Raw genomic sequence first — 12,119 nt, 5'->3', positions numbered from 1 at the left:
TATTGCTGTATTATAGATGTGGGATATCATTCCACTACTCATGTGTTATTAGTAACACCTTGATCCCTAACCCACAGGACTGTTAGAAAGTAGTAGGAACTTCAGGTCATGTGGGCGGTCCAGCATCCAGCATCTTCTTCAATATCTGTCTTAAATGCCTTGACATTTTAATTGTCTAGGTCTTTCATTTCTTTGGTTAGGTTTATTCCCTGGCATTTTAATCTGTTTTTATAGTTGCTGTGAATAGAATATTTTTCTTTTGATTTCTTTTTAAATATGCTTGTCATTAGCATATAGGAGGACTATTGATTTTAGTGTGTTAATTTTGTGTCATTTAAGAAATTTTGATGGAGTCTTTGGGGTCCCTTATGTATGGAATCATATTATCTATAAAAAATACTTTTTCTTCATCTTTTCATATTTGTATTTATTTTCTTTCCTTGTCTTGTTGTAGCTAACACTTCAAGTACTATATTGAATAGAAGCAGACAGAGTGGACAGCCTTGTCTTGTTCCTTATCTCAGTGGAAATGCTTTGAGATTTTCCTTATGCATCATGGTTAGAGGTTAGTTTGCTGCATCTAGTCTTTATTGTGTCAAGTCATGCTCCTCCCATGACTAAACTATCATTTTCTTTTCATGAAAAGATGTTAGAATTTCGCAAAAGCTTTTTTTTTGGTGCTTTTAAGATGATCATGTGGCTTCTGTCTTTGAGTCCATTTAGGGATGAATTATATCTATTAATTTACATATGCTGAACCATCTTTGCATTGCCAGAATGAAGCCAACTTGGTCCTGAGGGACGCTCTTTTTATTTATTTATTTAACTTTTTAAAATTTATTTATTAAAGATTTCTGCCTCCTCCCCGCCACCGCCTCCCATTTCCCTCCCTCTCCCCCATCAAGTCTCCCTCCCTCGTCAGCCCAAAGAGCAATCAGGGTTCCCTGCCCTGTGGGACGTCCAAGGACCACCCACCTCCATCCAGGTCTAGTAAGGTGAGCATTCAAACTGCCTAGACTATGTGCAGTAGGATCATAAACCCATTGCCATTGTTCTTGAGTTCTCAGTAGAGGGACGCTCTTTTGTAGGTGATCTTGGATCCGGTTTGCAACCATTTTCCTGAGAATTTACATCTATGTTCATCAGGGAGATTGGGCTGTGATTTTCTTTATGTGACTTTATTGAATTCTGTTTTCATATCTTACCTTGACCACTGTCTTAGGGTTACTATTGCTGCAAAGAAACATCACGACCAACACAATTTGGGGAGGAAAGAAATTATTTGGTTTATGCTTTCACATCACAGTTCATCATCAACCGAAGTCAGGACAGGAACCCAAGAAGGGCAGGAACCTGGAGGAAGGAGCTGTTGCTGAGGCTGTGGAGGGTGCTGCTTATGGACTTGTTCTTCATGACTTGCTTTCTTTTTGCACCCTGGACCACCCTTCCCACATCAACCACTAATTGAGAAAATGCCCTACAAACTTGCCTACAGCATGATCTGACGAAGGCATTTTCTCGGTGAGGCTCTCCCATCTCAGATGATGCTGGCTTGTGTCAAGCTGACATAAACTAGCCAGTACAGCTGACCCTTGTCAACCTGACACACAGGAACATCGGTTTTCAATTAGAACCTTCTCTTTCTCATTCATCCCCAAGATGGAACGTTAATAGTGATACCACAGTACATAAATAACTTTAAAAGCCTCTTACATATTCAAACACATCAAAAGTTCAAACTCTTCAAAATACCATCTCTTTGAAAATCCAAATCTCTTTTAAAATTTCAACCCTAACTCTAACTCTAGCAATCTAACCCTAACCACGAAACCCTAACCTCTAACCCTAACCCTAATCCTAACCACTAACCCCTAACCCTCTAACTCCAACCCTAACCCTAACCTCTAACCCCTAACCCTAATCCTAACCACTAACCCCTAACCCTCTAACTCCAACCCTAACCCTAACCTCTAACCCTAACCCTAATCCTAACCACTAACCCCTAACCCTCTAACTCCAACCCTAACCCTAACCTCTAACCCCTAACCCTAACTTGGTCTACACAGGAAGTTTCTGGGCAGCCAGAGCCACGTAGAGAGAACCTGTCTAAAGAACTGCATGCCTTTAGGTCAGCACTCGCAAGGCAGAGGCAGGCTGGTTTCTGAGTTTGAGGCCAGCCCAGTCTACAGAACAAGATCCAGGAGAGCCAAGGCTACACAGAGAAGCTCTGTCTCAAAAAATCCAAACCAAACCAACCAACCAAACAAAAACCAAATAAAAACTAGACAATCACTAAATATAGATACATTCCAATGATGCCAGGTGACACGTATCATTTTTAATATGTCAAGTAACATCAAATTCTCTGATTGTTTTATCTTCTTCATTTTAAACAGAAAAGAAGTATAGGAAAATATAATATTTTAAAATATATTTTCTTTAAAAGTTAAAAGATTAACAAATAGAAATAGACAGACATTTTTTAAAATGTGGCTTTAATTAGAACAATGGACATAATATATTTATAGCTAAGAAGATAATGACAATTTGTTAAATTAATATATAACTATGTAATGTACTATTATATAAGAATGGATAATGGTGCTTACTAAAATATATTTAGTAAATTAAAATGTATTACCGTCTTTTGATAAAAAAATTATGTGTATGTGTAGATCCATTTTGATGCACAGAAAGTTCTGGAAATGTATACATCGACGAGTTAACTCTTGTCTCTGAGTTGTCGGAACTATGAATATCAAGGTGCTTCTGTCTTTTCTATTTGTATTATTTTTGCTATTCATTACATTTCTATATCACAATAAAAACCAATGACTTAAGCTAAAAGAAATATTGAATAGCTTAAGATTTAGTTGTCCTGGGTGTTTGCAGAGGTAGAGGAATACAAACATGGCAACAGGCATCTCCTGCTGTCCGCCTGAGTGGAGTCAGGCACCCAGAGGAGCCGCACAGAACGGCTGTCAGAGGAGCGCACGGTGACCCTTTCATCTTCGGCTCTCCGTTCCCAGGTGCCATTTATCTCCTCCTGGTTAGTGTCTGCAGGGAAGTCGACAGGGCCAGACACCGCCTGCTTGGTGAAGCTGCTTTGATTTAGCAGAGATGGAAATAAGGTGATTTTCAATGAAGTTTTCCATCCATGTTTGATCTTCCTAAGAGTGTTGGGAAAGAATTATGACATTAAAGCATTCACAAGAGCTACCCTTTCATCCAATTGTGGATTTAGAAACAGAACATTTTAAATATCCTAAAGTATGTAGCTTGTGGCCCAGACTCCGAACGGAGGCAGCCAGAACTGCCTGCCCTGTGTACACGGGTCCTACGTGCTGAGCCAGCAAAGACTTCCATCCCCTTTTACTGCCCTCTGATTCTCTTAGAACGCAAGCTTGTAAATTATCTATCTGGCTGTTGGCAGCAAAACCCACAGCTTCTATTTCCAGAGAAGAGTCACTTTTTATAAAAAAAACAAGTCTGGTCATTTGTCATTTTCCAGAAATAGTAGAGAGGTTCCAGAAACCGTCGGGAACATTCTAAAAGTGCAGGTTGCCCCAGTAAAACAGCTGGGGCTGGAGATGGTGTCTGAGCCACATGGTGGGTGCGAATGGAGGGCGGCCGGGTGGAGGAGGGTCACAACATGTCCAGCCTAAGAAAGGCTTCCGCTGAAGTGAGCTCTCAGTGTCTGTCTGTCCCCAGCGTGACAGCTAAGTCACTTTCGTGGTAGCCTGTGGCATCTTCTGGCTCGTCACTAACAACGAGGAGTTCTGAGGAAAGGACTATGTTCAGGTTTAATGTTTATTTATTGTTTTAGTGCCAAACTTTTCACCTTGTTCATGTCAAGAGCATCTATTGAGTTGAATATTATTATTTTTCTGGTCTTTGTGCTGTGGCCTATCAAGTAAAGAATCACCAGTGTAAACTGTCTATTGTAAATTGTTGTCCTCCAATAAATCTGCGGCAGGAACGCTCTGTTAGAGGTCCGCTCAGTGCAGGTCATGTGACTCAAGGCGAGGCATGGTTTTCAAAGGGAGACACTTTTCGTAATTTAAAAAAGAGCCATAGTACTGATGGCTCGTGCCCTTCTTTGGCTGTTGCCGTATCTAGATCTGCTTCCTGGATCCATTACTGTTGTCTTGGGGCACATGGGCTGGGCCCGAGACTGAATGAAATAGACGGCGTCGAAGAGTAAGCCGCGTGGGTCTTTGGTGACTTGGTTGGGCCGCTGCACCCAGTGGCTACACAGTTCACACTCGGCCTTGAGATTTTTGTGTTCTGTGGTACTCCGATTAAACTCGGGGCTTCACACGTGCTAGGTAAGGGCTCTGCCACTGGGCTATATAGCCCATCTCTTCACAAACGGTTTCCAAATATTTACAAATTTGTGACAGATTTAACTGCGGATCCAGGCTTGCCTTGAATTTACACTCTTCCAGTCTCAACCCCTCAGTTAGTAGTTGGGATTGTTGGGGACCCTGAATTCCCTGTAAGCAACTTGTTATGCTTACAGCTGCTCTGAGCTAAACAACTTGTTTTCCTCTGTTTGTAGTTACTTTGAGCACGAGACCCTCAGGAGTTCCTGATGGCAGGGGAGTAGTTTCTAGTGGGTTTGGCTGGGGTGTGGCTATTGATCAAGGATCGATATTTAAGCGGCTCTGGTACACAATAAAAGGGGCATTCTTTTTTACCTGTGTCTCAAGCTTTGTGTGTTTAAACCTCCCGGCCCTTGCCCAGCTTGCCTGAAAGCCTGCCCCACATTTGAAAAGAAACATTACTTAAGTTTTAATCACACATCAAACACCACACACTAATAGTGGGAGACTTAAATACTTAACTCTCACCAATGGATGCTGGGGACTGTGGACCCCCAGACTCTGAATTTCCTGTGACCCCCTGCCTGCTGGAGTAAACATCTTGTTTTCCTATACCTGCAGTTGCTCTCAGCAAACAACTTGTTTTGCAGCTGCTCTGAGCACGAGACCCTCAGGAGTTCCTGATGGCAGCAGAGTGGTTTCTGGTGGGCTTGCAGCTGAGAGTTAGGGTGTGGCCTTTAGTCAAGGAGGCCCTATATAAGCTGCCCTGGAACACAATAAAAAAAAGCATTCTTGGCATTACCCTGTCTGTGTGATTTCAATGTCCAGGCCATGGCCCGACTCATGATCATCCTGTATCACATGACACTTACAGCAGGCATTGCATTACAAATGGACAGGTCAGCCAGGCAGAAACTTAACAGAGAAATAAGGGAGCTAACAGATGTTATGGCTCAAATGGACTTAAAAGATATCTACAACACTCCACAGAAACACAAAAGAATGTACCTTCTTCTCAGCACCTCATGGAGCCTTCTCTAAAATCGACCACACCACTCGGTGACAAAGTAAACCTCAACAGTTACAAAAAAAAAAAAAAAAAAAAAAAAGGAATGGCTTAAAGTTAGAATTCAACAACAACACGAATTGCAGAAAGCCTAAAAACTCATGGAAATTGAACAGTGGGCCAGGTAGTGGTGGGACACACCTTTAATCTTTAATCCCAGTACTCTGGAGGAAGAGGCAGGCAGATCTCTGAGAGTTCAAAGCCAGTCTGGTCTACAGAGCGAATTCCAGGACAGGCTCTAAAACTGCAGAGAAATCCTGTCAGATGTGGGGTTATTGTACATCTTTTCCCATTCTGTAGGCTACCATTCTGTCTGATTAACCGTGTCCTTTGACTACAGAAGCTTTCCAGTTTCAGGAGGCCCCATTTATTAATTGTTGCTCTCATTGATGTTATACTTAGGAGACTGTCTTCTGTGCCCATGTGGTCAAGGCTCTTTCCACTTTTTCTTTTATTAGGTTCAGTGTAACTGGATTTATGTTGAAGTCTTTGATCCACTTGAGCTTGAGTTTTATGCCTGGGGATGGATATGAATCCATTTTCATTCTTCTACATGTTGACATCTAGTTATGCCAACACCATTTGTTGAAGATGCTTTCTTTTTTTTCTTTGTACAATTTTGGTTTCTTTGTAAAAAGTCAGGTATTCATAGGTGTGTGGATTAATATCAGGATCTTCAGTTTGATTCCATTGATCCACATGTCTGTTTTTATGCAAGTACAATGCTGGTTTTTTATTACTATAGCTCTGTATTAGAGCTTGAAGTCAGGGATGTTGATGACCCCAGAAGTTCCTTTATTGTACAGGATTGTTTTTTTTGGCTATCCTGGGTTTTTTTGTTCAACATCCTTAGTCATCAGGGAAATGCAAATCAAAAGGACTCTGAGATACCATCTTACACCTGTCTGCATGGCTAAGATAAAAATACTAATGATGGCTCATGGTGGAGAGGATGTGGAGCAAGGGGGACATTCCTCTTCTGCTGATGAGAATGCAACCTTGTACAGCCACTTTGGAATTCAATATGGCAGTTTCTAAGAAAACTGGGAATCAACTTACCTCAAGACCCAGCAATACCACTCCTGGGCATATACCCAAAGGATGCACACTCATACTACAAAGATATTTGAGCATCTATGTTCATAGCAGCATTATTTGTAATAGCCAGAACTTATAAACAACCTAGATGCCCCTCAACAAAAGAATGGATAAAGAAAATGTGATACATTTACACATTGGAGTATTACTCAGTGGTAAAAACACAATGACATCTTGAAATCTGAAGGCAAATGGATGGAACTAGAATAAACCATCCTGAGTGAGGTCACCTAGACCCAGAAAGACAAACATGGTATGTACTCACTCATAAGGGGCTATTAAATGTATAGGAAAGGATAACCAGGCTACAATCCACAACCCCAGAGAGGCCAGGTAAAAAGGAGGACTGTTAAGAGGACACACATGGATCTCCCTGTGAAGGTGTTTAGGAGAGATCTCCTGGGTAAACTGGGAAGAGGAGTAGAAGGGAGGGAATGGGGGATAGGAACATGAGGACTTGAGATGACTGAGTTGGGGGAGGAACCGAGAGAGGTTGCAATGAAAAATATATCTTGATAGAGTGAGCCATTATGGGGTTAGGAAGAAACTAGATACTAGGGAAATTCCCAGAAATCTACAAGGATGACCCGTTGGGAGCTGTGAACCCCCCAGATCCTGAATTTCTGGTAAACAACTTGTAATATTTGCAGCTGCTCTAAGCACGGGACCCTCAAGAGTTCCTGATGGCAGGGGAGTGGTTTCTGGTGTGTTTGGTGGGGGTGTGGCTATCAGTTAAGGATCCCTATATAAGCTGCCCCTGGACACAATAAAGGGGGCATTCTTGGGGCATTCCTGTTTCAAGGATGACCTGTGTCTCTGTGTGTCTCAATCTCCATCCCCTTGCCTGGTTCACAAACTGTAGAGCGCAGACGGGCATGGCGTGCTACTACTCCGGCTAAGACTCCTAGCAATAATGGAGAGGGTGCTTGAGTTGGCCTTCCGCTATAATCAGATTGGTGACTACCCTAATCATCATCATAGAACCTACATCCAGTAACTGATGGAAACAGATGCAGAGATTCACAGCCAAGCACTGGGCTGAGCTCCTGGAGCTTAGTTGAAGAGAGGGATGAGGGATCACATGAGCAAGGGCAAGACCATGACAGGGAAAACCATGGAGAGAGCTGACCCAAGCTAGTGGGAGCTCCGGGACTCTGGACTGACAGAGCTAAGCCCTCTGAATGTGAGTGACAGTTGTGTGGCCTGGTCTGTTGGGAGGGCCCTGGCAGAGAGATCAGGACTTATCCTGGGAGCATGAACTGGCTTTTTGTAGCCCATTTCCTATGGTGCGATACCTTGCTCAGCCTAGATACAGGGGAGGGGCTTGGTTCTATCTCAGTTTGGTATACAAGACTTTGTTGACTCCCCAAGAGAGGCTTTATTCCTTCAGAGGAGTGGATGGGGAGTAGAATGGGGGAAAGGGGGGACAGGAGAAGGTAGGAGAGGAAGCTGGGGCTGGTACATAAAATGAAAAGAAATTTTAATTTAAGTAAAAAAGTAATTAAGATTATTTCAAACACTTAAGCATTCCTTTAAATGTGTAAGACCGAGGCGATTCTTCTAATTTTGGAATAAAGGTCTATTTGATATAAATCATCAACTTCAGAAATAAAAGACAAGCAGTTATTTTTTTTTTTTTAAAGTAGCTAACCCTGCAAGTGAAACATGTTAGGTGGGTGAAAAAGAACCGGGAAGCGAATGATGGGGGCAACGGAGGCCGTTCACCATGATGTCTGGCCTGAAAAAGAGCATGGTCCCCAGAGAAGCCAGGAGGGCTAAGCCCCGGGGACTGTGCTAACGAAGACATGCAGTTACCTGTGCAAAGATGACAGGATTGAAAAGCGGTGCAGGTGTGCCTGGATGTCAGGGTCTTAAAATGTAGGTACAAGATATTAGGGCTATAAGATTATTTTGAATGTAATTAGCCCCTACAAGCTCATATTCAAATCACCACACCAACTGTCTTTGATTTCATCACTGATGAGAACCCAAACAGTTGGAAGCGCTCCAGTAAGCTTCTAATAGTAATCAAAACTATGTGTTGTATAGAATAAATAGAAATTAATCTTATAGCCCTAAAGAATATGAGCTGGGAGGGCCATTTAGAAACTTTGGCAGGGTTTCTCTCTCTCAACTCTGAAATACTGGGAAGCTCCGTTGACTCCGTGTTTCTTCCCTCCCTCCTGTCCTCCCTCCATTTCTCTCTCCCTCATTTCTCCCTCCCCAGTTTCTCACTATATGGCAAAGGCTAGCCTTGAACTCACACTTGTGAGCCTCCTGCCTCCCCCTGCAGGGTGCTGGGATTGCAGCCGCAGTCCATCCCACCTGGCTGCTCCTTTCCCTTCATCAACAAACTGTAGCCTTATTTCAAAGCCAGTCTGTTTTGCTTCCTGACAGGCTTTCCCAATCCATCTAGTAAAAGTTTTCTTCTGCACTGTGCAGGGAGACCCCCCCCCCCCACGTTCCTGTGGGTCTGTCCCTCCAAGTGTGCCTTGAGGGGTGGGCTCTTGGGTGATGGAAGGTGAAAACTCTTAGATGTTGCCATGGTTGGTGGCTCTCTACGATCTGAACCTATGCAGCAGAATTTTATTACTGATTATTTCACTGGAGAGGAGACAATTAGGGAAAAATGTCTAAAAATGATCTTTAGAGGTGTGATAATTTAAAAATGTCAAGAAACATTATTTTATATTTAAAATAGGTAATTCATTGTCTACATTTTCCGCTCTAGGAGACACAAACTCATATGTACCCCATTTCCCCTCTCTCTCTCTCTCTCTCTCTCTCTCTCTGTCTCTGTCTCTCTGTGAATATGCATGTGTGTGTTTGTGCATGCACGCACTCACATAACACCACTGTATTCATCGTTTATGATTGTTTATGATTATAAGCTCCATAGATTTTGGTGCAAGGTCCTTGGCCACCTTATGGCTTTATTTCACATAAGTGGCATGCAATAGGGTCTCAAAATTCTGTATAGTGACCCTAATGTTAGCTCAGAATCTACTCTGAACAATGTTAATGTATGTTAGCTAGTGAGCTCTGAAAATGAACATCGGCCCAGGGTTGGAAAGGGGCCGTGAATCATGACTTTCAAATAGATAAGCTACTTCAGTTTCTCCATCGCTTATGCTCTGTAGAAAGAAAAAAAGGAAACTCTCCCCTCTTCTCACACGATGTAATGCATTCTTTCCTTCATTCTGACTGGGCTGATGTCAAGACTACAGCAATAATTTTGGAGAACAATGCTGTCTGCAGTCTGGCTCATTCTCCTGGTCTCCTGCTAGCGCTCAGAGTACGGTGGGTAATTAAAGTGAGCTTAGGGAAGGAAAGGGGAGCAGGTACCACAGAAACCTGCATACCTGGGGCTGCTATCTAGATGTTTCTTTGTTCTCCCCTGTATAGTCAGTGCACAAGACGCTGGCTGCCTCCACCCCAGTTCCTGGAACCACAGCCTGACTATCTCATCATATTTTCCATCCACAGAAGAAAGCGCTGGGGATGAATTAACAGTCAGATTTTCAGATGGTCTGAGACTTGAGTAGGGAGTGATACTTCAGAAATTTATATGAATAGCTTTGTTTCCAGGAGAACTGACTTCCAAACAGAATGTTTAGGAAGAAGGGAAAACTGGGTCTCTTAAGTGTCTGGCATAGCACATATAAACACTGGAGGAAAACAGAATTCTTATTCCCCTCGTAAAATCAACGTAACAGATGTGCTGCCCAAATAACCTGGTAGTGGAAAGAACTGTATTTTGTGTTCTGTGGTTACATTGTGTAGCATGACTCAAGCATGATCTCCATTGAGCCGGTCTTTTTAAGAAGAATTCAAAATTGATATTAAAGCAGAGGTCTAAAAGTTTTGTCAACAGGACAATAAGAAAAGTCTTGCCTTCAATTGCTGATATTTAATAATTGAAAATAATTAAACTCATTTAAATTCAGCTTTTCCTCTAGATACTAAACTGTCTCTTAAAACTATTGAATATATTCCTTTCAGCAACATGGTTTATTTTGATGGGTTATTGTTACCAACTTTTAATTTTTTATTTTTTTACATCCTTACAGTAGTTTCTCCTCCCTCCTCTCCTCCCAGTTCCCCCTCACTTCCTCTCTGACCCCCAATCCACTACTCTTCTCTTTCTCTTCAGAAAAGGGAAAGCCTCCTATGTATATATATCATCCAAACATGACATACCAAGTTGCAGTAAAACTAGGCACCTCCCAACCATAAAATTATTTTCATTGCTATTTCATACTGTAATTTTGTTACTGTTATGAATTGTAATATAAATATTTTGGGGGTTAGAGGTTTGCCAGTGGGGTCACAATCCACAGGTTGAGAACTGTTGAGCTAGAAGGACAGTTTTAAATAAAAAAGTGTCTGAGACCAGCTTTGACAAAGATACCACTTAGCAGGGTATGGGCACGGGGATTAGAAAAGTTAGAAAAGAGTACAAAGAAGCGAGTGAAAATAACAGAAAACACGGGGTAGAACCGGGAGGGAGTTCCAGTGAACCCTGAAATCACTCCTGTTTAATTTCCAATTGCTTAAAATACCTCAACCCCAAAGGGTAGGAATAAGTTTTTTTTTTTTTTAAGAAAAAAAAACTGGGCCGGGTGGTGGTGGCGCATGCCTTTAATCCTAGCACTCGGGAGGCAGAGGCAGGCGGATCTCTGGGAGTTCGAGACCAGCCTGGTCTACAAGAGATAGTTCCAGGACAGGCTCCAAAGCTACAGAGAAACCCTGTCTTGAAAAACAAAAAACAAAAAACAAAAAAAAAAAGAAAAGAAAAAAAAGAAAAAAACTGCATTAATATGATAGCAAGGAAATGAACATACCAGTCAAAGGTTGCAGGCTACATTTTTAGTTAAACATTCAGTTGCTAGGCAGGCTACATTCTTAGTTAAACATTCTGTTGCTAGGACAAGTCATCTCACACACTAGACCAAAACATTTTGTAGGCAAACTACTCCCTAGGTTGAATCCATTGTTGTCTCTTTGAGGGTGTAGGACTTTAGTAGGATCCTTAGACTTTTGTTTGGACATAAACAGATCTACTTCTCTATTCCTGAAAGACAAGGTCTGGATATTAGCCACACCTGTTGACAATAACCTTGTGAGAACAGAACTCTTTGATCTAAATCTAAGTGGGACCTTTGCTTGAGGTAGAAACAGACAATAACTTTGAAGGATAGAAGTAAGTTCCAACTCTCTGACCTTTGGTCAAGGTGAAAACAGGCTCACATTTTTGGGCCTCCACAAAAAAAAAAAAAGGCACAAAACTACCATGCTGTTGTTACTGACTTCTTATATATTGCTTTTTACTCTTCCTTTATTAAACTCAATGACTACTCTCAACATGCAAATTATAATAAAGATGAAAGAGATTAGATGTTTTCAGGAGGGAAAGAAAAATAGAAGGTTTGTGGAAGTTGTGATGATTTGAGAAACTGATGCATGTGGAAAATGAGACTTAAAATGATACGTGTTATTGCAAAACTCTCAAGTTCAAAGTTTAATGATAACAGAGTTCTGATAAGTGATTACTCTGGTCTTGGTGACAGATGGTGTAGGAGGGTCTTCTGTCTATGTGTTACTTTCATTGGTTAAATAAAGAGACTGCC

Source organism: Microtus oregoni, unplaced genomic scaffold (assembly GCF_018167655.1).
Source record: "Microtus oregoni isolate MIOR12 unplaced genomic scaffold, Mior012 000010F_ref0000083, whole genome shotgun sequence".
Lineage (NCBI taxonomy): Eukaryota > Metazoa > Chordata > Mammalia > Rodentia > Cricetidae > Microtus > Microtus oregoni.
This window is presented reverse-complemented; position numbering follows the sequence as displayed.